This window comes from Cherax quadricarinatus, unplaced genomic scaffold (genome assembly GCF_038502225.1).
Source record: "Cherax quadricarinatus isolate ZL_2023a unplaced genomic scaffold, ASM3850222v1 Contig1872, whole genome shotgun sequence".
NCBI lineage: Eukaryota > Metazoa > Arthropoda > Malacostraca > Decapoda > Parastacidae > Cherax > Cherax quadricarinatus.
The window spans coordinates 25,659-40,000 of NW_027196898.1; the positions used below are offsets into that span (position 1 = coordinate 25,659).

At 45.7% G+C, this 14,342-nt stretch overlaps 1 long non-coding RNA gene across 1 annotated transcript in view; it reads right to left on the bottom strand.

Moving 5' to 3' along the window:
* Positions 1-14,342, bottom strand: part of LOC138851741 (uncharacterized) — a 42,334-nt gene that overhangs the window by 24,557 nt on the left and 3,435 nt on the right. The window contains exon 2 of the long non-coding RNA XR_011391376.1: positions 5,852-7,111. This is a non-coding gene — a long non-coding RNA (uncharacterized lncRNA). The remainder of the gene's footprint in view (positions 1-5,851; positions 7,112-14,342) is intronic.

The following is a 14,342-nucleotide window of genomic DNA, read 5'->3' on the forward strand; positions in this document are numbered from 1 at the left end:
ATTTATAACAAGTATGGTGAAGAGCCATGAAGGGTAGAACAGCCAGGAGAACAGAAAAATAACAGTCACTATACATACAACCAAGTTCAGGCGCCATTGACAGGTTGTTGTTGTTGGTTTATAGGGCCACTGACAGCTTGTGCCGTATTGAACCCGGACTTCCGGCGCTCAGTAACGAAACCTTGACCAAAATGTAGGTATGTAAGCTAGTAATAAGTAAATAAGTTTATTTAGGCACAGGTATACCTGGAGAAAAATACCTGGAGAGGGTTTTGGGGAGTCAATGCCCCCATGGCCCGGTCTGTGACCAGGCATCATGGTGGATCAGAGCCTGGTCAATCAGGGTGTTATTACGCAACCCGACGTAGGAACCACAGCCCGGCTGGTCAGATACTGACTTTAGGTTCCTGTCCAGCGCCTTCTTAAAGACAGAAAGACAGGTCTATTGGTAATCCTCCTTACCTAGGATAGCCTAATAGAGTCTAAGTGACTTGATTCCACTGGGGCTCTTGGAAGGAAGTTTGCTATGACCCCAATGTGTCCCAAGACCTACAAGAAAGCTTACGTACAGATCAGGATATCCTAACGGTCAGGAGGGTCAGATCATGAACAAGGAAACTGCAGCTTAGTGAAGGTCTGGTGTATGTATGTACCTAGTCAAGAAACTCTGGACTGCAAATTCGGTGTGCCCTTAAGAAAAATCCGATGATGCCTCGTTTTGTCTCAGTACTGCGTTGAACGCACTTTAAGAAGGGTCCAATTACAAGTTGTTAGTTTAATATGTTTATTATGCACCCCATACCCATCCTGTGGGCGGTAGTCAAAAGATTACAGAGGTACATAATTGGTCCAGGGACTGGACTCCAAAGTTTTGATAGCTGAGCAAGTTACAGAGGTAATGAACTCACAATTTACAAAGGTAATGAACTCACAATTTACAAAGGTAATGAACTCACAATTTACAAAGGTAATGAACTCACAATTTACAAAGGTAATGAACTCACAATTTACAAAGGTAATGAACTCCAGGTAAGTCTGGTCACAATCATGACAAGTTACAAAGGTATTTACAGATTACAGAGGTACGTAATGGGTCCAGGGACTGGGCCCCCAAAGTTTTGAGCTCATTACCTTTGTACCTAGTTCAGCTACCAATTACAAGTTACAGTTTCTGGACGTCCTTATTCATAAACTGGATAATAACCTTATATTCCTAATATACGATCTCACACACTTCTACTGCAGTCAGGATATTAAGACGAAACAAGGCATCACCGTCGGGTTTTTCTTAAGGGCACACCAAATTTGCAGCCTGGAGTTTCTTGACGAGGAGTGTACATACACCAAACCTTCATTGAGTTACAATTTCCTTCCTTTCTCATCAAGCACTAAGAAAAGAGTCCTTCAAATCATCAACTCATGACGTACTAACACTAAACACAGTCACAATCCTTCCCATCAGCCAAGTTGCCTTGAGTCTCTCTACAGTACTTGTACAAGACAACACTAGTCACCATCACACCCATTACATCCATAAACCATACCACGGGTGGGATTGAACCCGTGGTCAGAAAGTTTCAAAACTCCAGACCGTCGCATTAGCCACTGGAGCTAGAGTTCGTCACGGCCACGCTAGCTGGAGATTCGTCTGTAAAAACTTGCATTTGTGGTCACAGTGGTGCCTATGCTAACCTTCCTATGGTGTAGAAATATACCTAGTTGGACGAATCTTATTGTGGCTAGCTGGTCCAGTGGCTAACGCGACGGTCTGGAGTTTTGAGACTCTCTGACCGCGGGTTCAATCCCGCCCGTGGTATGGTTTGTTTGCAATCGTGTCATTACGATTTCGTGAGTCATTACATCCATCACAGACCAGACCAGGACCAGAGTGAAGAACACTGAACGAGTCAGTGCTGGTGTTTACACAGTCCCTTGTGGAGGCTGTGACAAGGTACACGTTGGTGAAACATCACGTACCCACAAACACATCTCAGTGAACGTATCAATACATGCAGAAACGACTTGAACAATGTGTACAACCATCTTATGAGATTCAGTTATGCCAGTCTAGTGATCTTTATAAGATGCAAATATAAACAGGCATAAATGCCATGAGTTATCTTCAATCGCCGCTTCAGACACCAGTAAACAAAATAAAGATAGCTTCGTCATTTCTGAGGTATTAACCAAAATTCTACTCAAAACAATAAACCACTGCATCACATGGCAACCAAGAGTTATCTACACTTAGACTACTATTACTTACTACCTCACGTAGAGAGTGAGAGGTTGATAAAGCTCCTGGAGAGTGAAGCCTTGCCACAATAAAATGCCATATTATTTGCACCTGTGACCATTTACCTAACATTTACACTATGTATGATAATTGTACTGATGTGTGCGTGTATCTAAATAAACTTATTAACTTACTGACTTACTAGCTAACTTACAAACTCAATGACTTACACTGGCTCAGGGAGTGAGAGGTGGGTCAGGGAACATTACCTCAACCAGTTGGAAAACCAGACAGAATTAAGACCTTTCGAATCCAGATTCATCGGGTAGTTCGTACTTGAATCCGGCTCAGAATGTTCGTGAGCACGAATCCGATAAAGTTAATTAAGCAACAGACCTTTATTAATTCCTCTAAAAATAACAATATCTCAGTGTATATACACTGAGATATACACCACTCAGTGTACATACACAGAGATGCACACACGTCTCAGTGTACACAAATAGTGACCGTCACATGATTTATGTATGAGATAACATCTCCATTTCCGGTGCTCTGCATTCTACGTCCGCCACCACCACTACCACCACCACCACGATTACCACCACCACCACCACTACCACCACCACCACGATTACCACCACCACCACCACTACCACCACCACCACGATTACCACCACCACTACCACCACCACCACGATTACCACCACCACCACTACCACTACGATTATCACCACGATTACCACCACCACCACTACCACTACGATTACCACCACCACCACGATTACCACCACTACCACTACGATTACCACCACCACCACTACCACTACGATTATCACCACCACGATTACCACCACCACCACTACCACTACGATTACCACCACTACCACCACCAACAACACCACCACTACCACGATTACCACCACCACTACCACTACGATTACCACCACCACCACTATCACTACGATTACCACCACTACCACCACCACCACTACCACCAACACCACCACGATTACCGCCACCACCACTACCACTACGATTACCACCACTACCACCAACACCACCACGATTACCACCACCACTACCACCACCACTACCACCACCACCACTACCACCACCACCACTACCACCACCACTACCACCAACACCACCACTACCACCACCACCACTACCACCAACACCACCACTACCACCACCACTACCACCAACACCACAACGATTACCACCACCACTACCACCAACACCACCACTACCACCAACATCACCACTACCACCACAACGATTACCACCACCACTACCACCAACACCACCACTACCACCAACACCACCACTACCACCAACACCACCACGATTACCACCAACACCACCACCACCACTACCACCACCACTACCACCAACACCACCACGATTACCACCACCACTACCACCAACACCACCACGATTACCACCACCACTACCACCACCAATACCACCACCACCACTACCACCACCACTACCACCAACACCACCACTACCACCAACACCACCACTACCACCACCACTACCACCAACACCACCACCAACACCACCACGATTACCACCACCACTACCACCAACACCACCACGATTACCACCACCACTACCACCAACACCACCACTACCACCACCACCACTACCACCAACACCACCACTACCACCACCACTACCACCAACACCACAACGATTACCACCACCACTACCACCAACACCACCACTACCACCAACATCACCACTACCACCACAACGATTACCACCACCACTACCACCAACACCACCACTACCACCAACACCACCACTACCACCACCACCACCACCATTACCACCAACACCACCACCACCACTACCACCAACACCACCACTACCACCACCACTACCACCAACACCAAAACGATGACCACCACCACTACCACCAACACCACCACTACCACCAACACCACCACTACCACCAACACCACCACTACCACCAACACCACCACTACCACCAACACCACCACTACCACCAACACCACCACTACCACCAACACCACCACTACCACCAACACCACCATGATTACCACCAACACCACCACCACCACTACCACCACCACTACCACCAACACCACCACGATTACCACCACCACTACCACCACAAATACCACCACCACCACTACCACCACCACTACCACCAACACCACCACCAACACCACCACTACCACCACCACTACCACCAACACCACCACCAACACCACCACGATTACCACCACCACTACCACCAACACCACCACGATTACCACCACCACTACCACCAACACCACCACTACCACCAACACCACCACCACCACAACCACCAACACCACCACTACCACCACCACTACCACCAACACCACAACGATTACCACCACCACTACCACCAACACCACCACTACCACCAACACCACCACTACCACCAACACCACCACCACCATTACCACCAACACCACCACCACCACCACTACCACCAACACCACCACTACCACCACCACTACCACCAACACCACAACGATTACCACCACCACTACCACCAACACCACCACTACCACCAACACCACCACTACCACCAACACCACCACGATTACCACCAACACCACCACCACCACTACCACCACCACTACCACCAACACCACCACGATTACCACCACCACTACCACCAACACCACCACGATTACCACCACCACTCCCACCACCAAAACGACCACCACCACTACCACCAACACCACCACTACCACCAACACCACAACTACCACCACCACTACCACCACCACCACTACCACCAACACCACCACTACCACCAACACCACCACTACCACCAACACCACCACCACCACCACCACCACTACCACCAACACCACCACGATTACCACCACCACTACCACCAACACCACCACGATTACCACCACCACTACCACCAACACCACCACCACCAACACCACCACTACCACCAACACCACCACGATTACCACCACCACTACCACCAACACCACCACGATTACCACCACCACTACCACCAACACCACCACGATTACCACCACCACTACCACCAACACCACCACGATTACCACCACCACTACCACCAACACCACCACTACCACCACCACATCATCAGTCAAGTACAGAAAAGTTGATAAAAGGAGAAGTGATGGGATAATGGCCTGAGCTTACTACCACCTGCAGCTCATAAGACTGCCATCCCCACGAGCCCCTTTGTGGCGGGGACTGTGGCTAGGCCTGGGGACACTTGGTCCCAAAGATGAGGGGGTACTTGTACCTCCTCCCATGGGAGACTTAGGTCACAAGATACTCCCCAGATAGGGAGCCAAGGCCGGGTCACCACTACTTGCAAAACGATATTATCAGTCCATCAACCTTGAAGTTTTGAGGTGGTCAGTCCCTCAGACTGCAGAAGATTATTTAAGACACAATGGGAACTGAAGAGATAATTGGAATTATGGGACCATAGAATAAAATATGATGAAAAATGGGAACATAAAAAATGGGAACAAAGAAAATGGGACCATGAAAGACAAAAAAAGAAAACTGGTGAGTTTATGTGGGAGACTCAAGTAAAATGTTGCAACTTACCTTAGTTGAGCAGCAACGATGTGCAAGAAGCAGCAATGATCTGCGGATGTTCATAAGTCACTTATGACCTGTCTCTTGGCTCAGGTCAATCCAGGTCACTCGGGGTCAATCCAGGTTACTCGGGGGTCAATCCAGGTCACTCGGGGTCAATCCAGGTCACTCGGAGTCAATCCAGGTCACTTGGGGGTCAATATAGATCACTTGGGTCAGTCCAGGTCACTTGGAGTTAATTTAGGTCACCTTGGGTCAATACAAGTCGCTTGGGGTCAATATAGGTCACCTGGGGTCACACCATCTCAGGTCAAGCATTGACCAATCAATTCCCTGTTCCTGATTGGTTAACTTTCCGGCATTTGTGATTGGTGGGCTGGTTGATAAGGTGGTTCTCTGATTGGCTAGCCATCTGCGTGCGAAGCTGGCTCGGTGATTGGTGGGCTGGTTGATAAGGTGGTTCTCTGATTGGCTAGCCTTCTGCGAAGCTGGCTCGGTGATTGGTGGGCTGGTTGACAAGGTGGTTCTCTGATTGGCTAACCTTCTGCGTAGCTGGCTCGGTGATTGGTGGGCTGGTTGATAAGGTGGTTCTCTGATTGGCTAACCTTCTGCGAAGCTGGCTCGGTGATTGGTGGGCTGGTTGACAAGGTGGTTCTCTGATTGGCTAACCTTCTGCGTAGCTGGCTCGGTGATTGGTGGGCTGGTTGATAAGGTGGTTCTCTGATTGGCTAACCTTCTGCGAAGCTGGCTCGGTGATTGGTGGGCTGGTTGACAAGGTGGTTCTCTGATTGGCTAGCCTTCTGCGTAGCTGGCTCGGCGATTGGCTGCCCCTCCGGGAAGCTGGCCTTGTGATTGGCTAGCCATCTGGGAAATTTATTTAGTTATGCCTCACACTAATATTGAGCCACATTATTACATGTTAATATGCTATTATGTAATATTTCGTAGGATTTTCAATAAATTTCAATAAATTTTCAATAAATTTTTTCTAATTAATAATAATAAAAAAATATATTACAGATTGAAGCAATATAGTATTTTCCTTAATTGAAGCCATATTACCATTTTTTCAACACGCTATCAAAAAATTCTCTGGAATTCCCGGCACAGTTCCCAACTGTTTTAATTTTCTGTCGTTTAATTTAGCTGGCTAGATTTCCATTATTTAATATTTAACGAGGTGGGAGTGTGTGCCTGGAGTTGGTCACATTGTTCTATCTCATGTTTACCACCCTCCATTTTCTATATTGTAGCAGACACCTCCGTTTTCTGAAAAGAAATTACCAATAATAGTTATACTTATTACATTAGTGTGTGTGTGTGTGTGTGTGTGTGTGTGTGTGTGTGTGTGTGTGTGTGTGTGTGTGTGTGTGTGTGTGTGTGTGTGTGTGTATGGGGGGGTGCCTAATAAGCCCAACTTGCCAAATAGGCCGAACTCCTTTAAAAATTGGACTTCTCCCCAAATTCTTTTAGAGATTAATACAAGCTAACATTTCTGACCTCAGAGAAATCGCGGTCACAATCCAAAAGGGGTTGAATTTCAATGCTTAAATGACACAGGAAGTCTTATATAATGACCCAAAGGCTTCCCTTCCCCCCTCAAAAAAAAAAAAAAAAAACATCGTACGTCGGGTTGCCAGGAACACACCTCTAATGGTAATCCCCTTTATGTATGCTGGGAGGCAGTTGAAGAGTCTTGGGCCCCTGATGCTTGTGTTATCTATTAGTATGCTCACAGCTTCTCTGCCTGAACAAGCTGCAGGACTGATCTTACAAGTGGATGTTGCAATTCAACCCCTTTAAGTCAACGGATATGAAAATCGAAGGAGACAGCATTAAACTACAGACCAATGTACCTGACATGTGTAGTATGTACAGTGAAGGAGATTATCGGGAGTAGCATGGTGGAGCACCTAGAATTAAGCTCATACATGACAACCAGCACAGCTTCAGGGATGGGAAATCCTGTGTCACAAATCTACTGGAGTTCTATGACAAGGTGACAGAAGACAGGAGAGAGAGGGATGGGTAGAATTAATTTTCTTGGTCTTTATGAAGGCTTTTGACACAGTATCACACAAGAGACTGGAACAGAAACTAGAGGAGCAGGCAGGAATAGGAAAAACACTAAAATAGATCAGGGAATATCTGACAGGAAGGAAACAACGAGTGTTAGTATGTGATGAGGTGTCAGAGTGGGCCAATGTGTTGAGTGGAGTTCCACAAGGGTCAGTCCTAGGTCCGGTGCTGTTTCTTGTGTGTGTGAATGATATTATGGAATAGATTCAAAGGTGTCCCTGTTCGCTGATGTGAAACTAACGAGAAGAATACAAACAGACGAGAATCAGGTAAAATTACAAAGGGATCTGGACAGGTTGCAAGCATGGTCCGACAAATGGCTCCTGGAGTTTAAACCCACCAAGTGCAACTTGGGAAAGGAGAAAGATCTCAGTTAGTTAAGAACGATAATAAATTTGTTGAGTTAGGCATAAGAATTAACAACTGGGCGTCTACACTGCAAACTGAATTGTTTGCAATCCTAATGGCGCTAAAGCTAACCTATGACACAGCTTGACTCTATCATCATTACTGATTCTATGTCATCATTGAAGGCTCTTGGCTCATATAATGACTCCAACAACATGCTCATTGGGGAAGCCAGGTATAGATACTCAAAAATTAGGGACAAAGGAATTAATGTACAATTGCTATGGATCCCATCACACATTGGATTACTCCTTCATGATAAAGTTGATATGTTAGCCAAGAAGAGTATCGAGAAGGAGAATGTAGAATATAACTTTGGTATAACTGTGTCTAGCATTAGGAATAATATTAGGAGAGAAGTAAATAATGAAAATGATTGTTATAGGAATGCAGTTAGAAGCCTGAGTAGATCTATAACCCACTATGATAACATGAACGTAGATAAGTATGTTTATGGAGCAACTTGCAATGTGAACAGACTGACTGATGTTGTAGTGGCCAGGCTTAGGCTTGGTTACAAGTACTGACTGATGTTGTAGTGGCCAGGCTTAGGCTTGGTTACAAGTACTTCTGGCAGTTTGGGAGACACACAAATGATGATCAAACTAAATGTAAATTATGTGATCAGGCATATGGTCACTGTCTTGAACACTATGTGCTTAATTGTCCACTTATTGAGGAATACAGAGACAGACAGTATAATAACCTATGTGACATGTCAAGATATCTTATTAATGAAAATAAGATACCAGATATACTAAGCAAATTTCCTAAATTTGCTTGTAACAGATAAGTGAACTATAGATATGTAGATATAAATCCATATGTATTCCTGTTAACCCTTTGGGGCCTAGTTCCTAGGCCTTTTGTGTATCCATATGCTCTCGCGCTACCGTCCACAGGATACCTGGAGATACCTGGAGAGAGTTCCGGGGGTCAACGCCCCCGCGGCCCGGTCTGAGACCAGGCCCCCTGGTGGATCAGAGCCTGATCAACCAGGCTGTTGCTGCTGGCTGCACGCAAACCAACATACGAGCTACAGCCCGGCTGATCCGGAACTGACTTTAGGTGCTTGTCCAGTGCCAGCTTGAAGACTGCCAGGGGTCTGTTGGTAATCCCCCTTATGTGTGCTGGGAGGCAGTTGAACAGTCTCGGGCCCCTGACACTTATTGTATGGTCTCTTAACGTGCTAGTGACACCCCTGCTTTTCATTGGGGGGATGGTGCATCGTCTGCCAAGTCTTTTGCTTTCGTAATGAGTGATTTTCGTGTGCAAGTTCGGTACTAGTCCCTCTAGGATTTTCCAGGTGTATATAATCATGTATCTCTCCCTCCTGCGTTCCAGGGAATACAGGTTTAGGAACCTCAAGCGCTCCCAATAATTGAGGTGTTTTATCTCCGTTATGCGCGCCGTGAAAGTTCTCTGTACATTTTCTAGGTCGGCAATTTCACCTGCCTTGAAAGGTGCTGTAAGTGTGCAGCAATATTCCAGCCTAGATAGAACAAGTGACCTGAAGAGTGTCATCATGGGCTTGGCCTCCCTAGTTTTGAAGGTTCTCATTATCCATCCTGTCATTTTTCTAGCAGATGCGATTGATACAATGTTATGGTCCTTGAAGGTGAGATCCTCCGACATGATCACTCCCAGGTCTTTGACGTTGGTGTTTCGCTCTATTTTGTGGCCAGAATTTGTTTTGTACTCTGATGACGATTTAATTTCCTCATGTTTACCATATCTGAGTAATTGAAATTTCTCATCGTTGAACTTCATATTGTTTTCTGCAGCCCACTGAAAGATTTGGTTGATGTCTGCCTGGAGCTTTGCAGTGTCTGCAATGGAAGACACTGTCATGCAGATTCGGGTGTCATCTGCAAAGGAAGACACGGTGCTGTGGCTGACATCCTTGTCTATGTCGGATATAAGGATGAGGAACAAGATGGGAGCGAGTACTGTGCCTTGTGGAACAGAGCTTTTCACCGTAGCTGCCTCGGACTTTACTCTGTTGACGACTACTCTCTGTGTTCTGTTAGTGAGGAAATTATAGATCCATCGACTGACTTTTCCTGTTATTCCTTTAGCACGCATTTTGTGCGCTATTACGCCATGGTCACACTTGTCGAAGGCTTTTGCAAAGTCTGTATATATTACATCTGCATTCTTTTTGTCTTCTAGTGCATTTAGGACCTTGTCGTAGTGGTCCAATAGTTGAGACAGACAGGAGCGACCTGTTCTAAACCCATGTTGCCCTGGGTTGTGTAACTGATGGGTTTCTAGATGCGTGGTGATCTTGCTTCTTAGGACCCTTTCAAAGATTTTTATGATATGGGATGTTAGTGCTATTGGTCTGTAGTTCTTTGCTGTTGCTTTACTGCCCCCTTTGTGGAGTGGGGCTATGTCTGTTGTTTTTAGTAACTGTGGGACGACCCCCGTGTCCATGCTCCCTCTCCATAGGATGGAAAAGGCTCGTGATAGGGGCTTCTTGCAGTTCTTGATGAACACAGAGTTCCATGAGTCTGGCCCTGGGGCAGAGTGCATGGGCATGTCATTTATCGCCTGTTCGAAGTCATTTGGCGTCAGGATAACATCGGATAGGCTTGTGTTAATCAAATTTTGTGGCTCTCTCATAAAAAATTCATTTTGATCTTCGACTCTCAGTCTGGTTAGCGGTTTGCTAAAAACTGAGTCATATTGGGACTTGAGTAGCTCACTCATTTCCTTGCTGTCATCTGTGTAGGACCCATCTTGTTTAAGTAGGGGCCCAATACTGGACGTTGTTCTCGATTTTGATTTGGCATAGGAGAAGAAATACTTTGGGTTTCTTTCGATTTCATTTATGGCTTTTAGTTCTTCCCGCGATTCCTGACTCCTAAAGGATTCCTTTAGCTTAAGTTCGATGCTTGCTATTTCTCTGACCAGTGTCTCCCTGCGCATTTCAGATATATTGACCTCTTTTAGCCACTCTGTTATTCTTTTCCGTCGCCTGTAAAGGGAGCGCCTGTCTCTTTCTATTTTACATCTACTCCTCCTTTTTCTTAGAGGAATAAGCCTTGTGCATACATCGAGTGCCACCGAGTTAATCTGTTCTAGGCATAAGTTTGGGTCTGTGTTGCTTAGTATATCTTCCCAGCTTATATCGGTTAGGACTTGGTTTACTTGGTCCCACTTTATGTTTTTGTTATTGAAGTTGAATTTGGTGAATGCTCCCTCGTGACTAGTCTCATTTTGTCGGTCTGGGGCTCCACGCATACATGTCTGAACCTCAATTATGTTGTGATCTGAGTATATTGTTTTTGATATGGTGACATTTCTTATCAGATCATCATTGTTAGTGAATATGAGGTCTAGTGTATTCTCCAGTCTAGTAGGCTCTATTATTTGCTGGTTTAAATTGAATTTTGTGCAGAGATTTAAAAGCTCGTGTGAGTGTGAGTTTTCATCAGAGCTGCCTCCTGGTGTTATTACTGCAACAATATTATTTGCTATATTCCTCCATTTTAGGTGCCTTAAGTTGAAATCCCCCAGGAGCAAGATGTTGGGTGCAGGAGCTGGAAGATTTTCCAGACAGTGGTCAACTTTTAACAGCTGTTCCTGGAATTGCTGGGAAGTTGCATCCGGAGGCTTGTAGACTACCACAATGACTAGGTTTTGGTTCTCGACCTTTACTGCTAAAACTTCCACTACGTCATTTGAGGCATTAAGCAGTTCTGTGCAAACAAGTGACTCTGCAATGTACAGGCCAACCCCCCCCCTTTTGCCTGTTCACTCTGTCACATCTGTATAGGTTGTAACCTGGGATCCATATTTCATTGTCCAAGTGATCCTTTATGTGGGTCTCAGTGAAAGCCGCGAACATTGCCTTTGCCTCTGCAAGCAGTCCACAGATGGATATGTTCTCGCGCTACCGTCCACAGGATGGATATGGGGTGCACAATAAACTAGCCACTTCGGTGGCAAAATCTAAATCTAAAAAGACTGCAAACCTCACTCAGGGAAAAGGATCTTGGGGTGAGCATTATACAGAGAACATCTCCCGAGGTGCACACCAACAACTGCTGCAGCATATGGGCTCCTAGCAAACCTAGGAATGGTGTTTCGACATTCTGTACATCGTGTACGTCAGGCCCGTACTGGAGTATGTAGCACCATTATGGAACCCACACCTGGTCACACACGTCAATAAACTGGAGAAAGTTCAAATGTTTGCAACATGACTAGTCCCGGAACTAAGGGAAATGTGTTATGAGGAGAGGTTAAGCGAACTCAACCTGATGATACTAGAGAACAGGAGGGATATGATAACGACGTATAAAATACTGAGAGGAATTGACAAGGTGGACAGAGTTAGAATGTTCCAGAGATGGGACACAGAAACAAGGGGTCACAACTAGAATATTAAAACTCAGATGACCATAGGAATGTTAGGAAGTATTTCTTTAGCCTTCGAGTTGTCAGGAAGTGGAACAATATGGAGAGTGATGTAGTGGAGGCAGGATCCATACACAGCTTTAAGAAGAGGTATGATAAAGCTCTTGGACTAGGGATTGCCCTAGTAGCCACAAACGAAGAAGTGGGGCTAGGAGCTGTGCATCAACCCCTGCAACCACAGATAGATGAGTAAACACACACACACTCCCTTCTCACATTCGCTCTCATTTTCACTCTCACTGAGTCTCACACTCATTCTCACTCTCACTCTCACTCACTCTCTCACTCAGGTAGGAACCATCAAGGTTCTTCATTGATTTTCAACAAGAAGGTGACACGTCTGACACTTTCCTGTGTCTGCCCTCCTTGTATAACACTTGTGACTGCTGCTGTTGTTCCTGCTGCTGTTACTGCTGTTACTTGTTGTTGCTCCTGCTGCTGTTACTGCTGTTACTTGTTGTTCCTGCTGCTGTTACTGCTGTTACTTGTTGTTGTTCCTGCTGCTGTTACTGCTGTTGTTGTTCCTGCTGCTGTTACTGTTGCTTGTTGTTGTTGTTCCTGCTGCTGTTACTGCTGCTACTGCTGTTGTTCCTGCTGCTGTTACTGCTGTTGTTGTTCCTGCTGCTGTTACTGCTGTTACTTGTTGTTGTTGTTCCTGCTGCTGCTACTGCTGTTGTTGTTCCTGCTGCTGTTACTGCTGTTGTTGTTCCTGCTGCTGTTACTGCTGTTGTTTTTACTGTTGTTCCTGCTGCTGTTACTGTTTTTACTGTTGTTCCTGCTGCTGTTACAGCTGCTACTGCTGTTGTTGTTGTTCCTGCTGCTGTTACTGCTGTTGTTGTTCCTGCTGCTGTTACTTCTGTTGTTGTTGTTCCTGCTGCTGTTACTGTTGCTACTGCTGTTGTTGTTCCTGCTGCTGTTACTGTTGCTACTGCTGTTGTTGTTCCTGCTGCTGTTACTGTTGCTACTGCTGTTGTTCCTGCTGCTGTTACTGCTGTTGTTGTTCCTGCTACTGTTACTGCTGTTGTTGTTACTGTTCCTGCTGCTGTTACTGCTGTTGTTTTTACTGTTGTTCCTGCTGCTGTTACTGCTGTTGTTTTTACTGTTGCTCCTGCTGCTGTTCCTGCTGTTGTTGTTCCTGCTGCTGTTACTGTTGTTCCTGCTGCTGTTTCTGTTGTTCCTGCTGTTACTGTTGTTCCTGCTGCTGTTACTGTTGTTCCTGCTGCTGTTACTGTTCCAGCTGTTGTTCCTGCTGCTGTTACTGTTGTTCCTGCTGCTGTTACTGTTGTTCCTGCTGCTGTTACTGTTACTGTTGTTCCTACTGTTACTGTTGTTCCTGCTGCTGTTACTGTTGTCACTGTTGTTCCTGCTGTTGTTACTCTTGTTCCTGCTGTTATTCCTGCTGCTGTTACTGTTGTTCCTGCTGTAGTTACTGTTGTTCCTGTTGTTACTGTTCCTGCTACTGTTACTGTTGTTCCTGCTACTGTTACTGCTGTTGTTACTGTTCCTGCTGCTGTTACTGCTGTTGTTACTGTTGTTCCTGCTGCTGTTACTGTTGTTCCCGCTGCTTACTGCTGTTGTTACTGTTGTT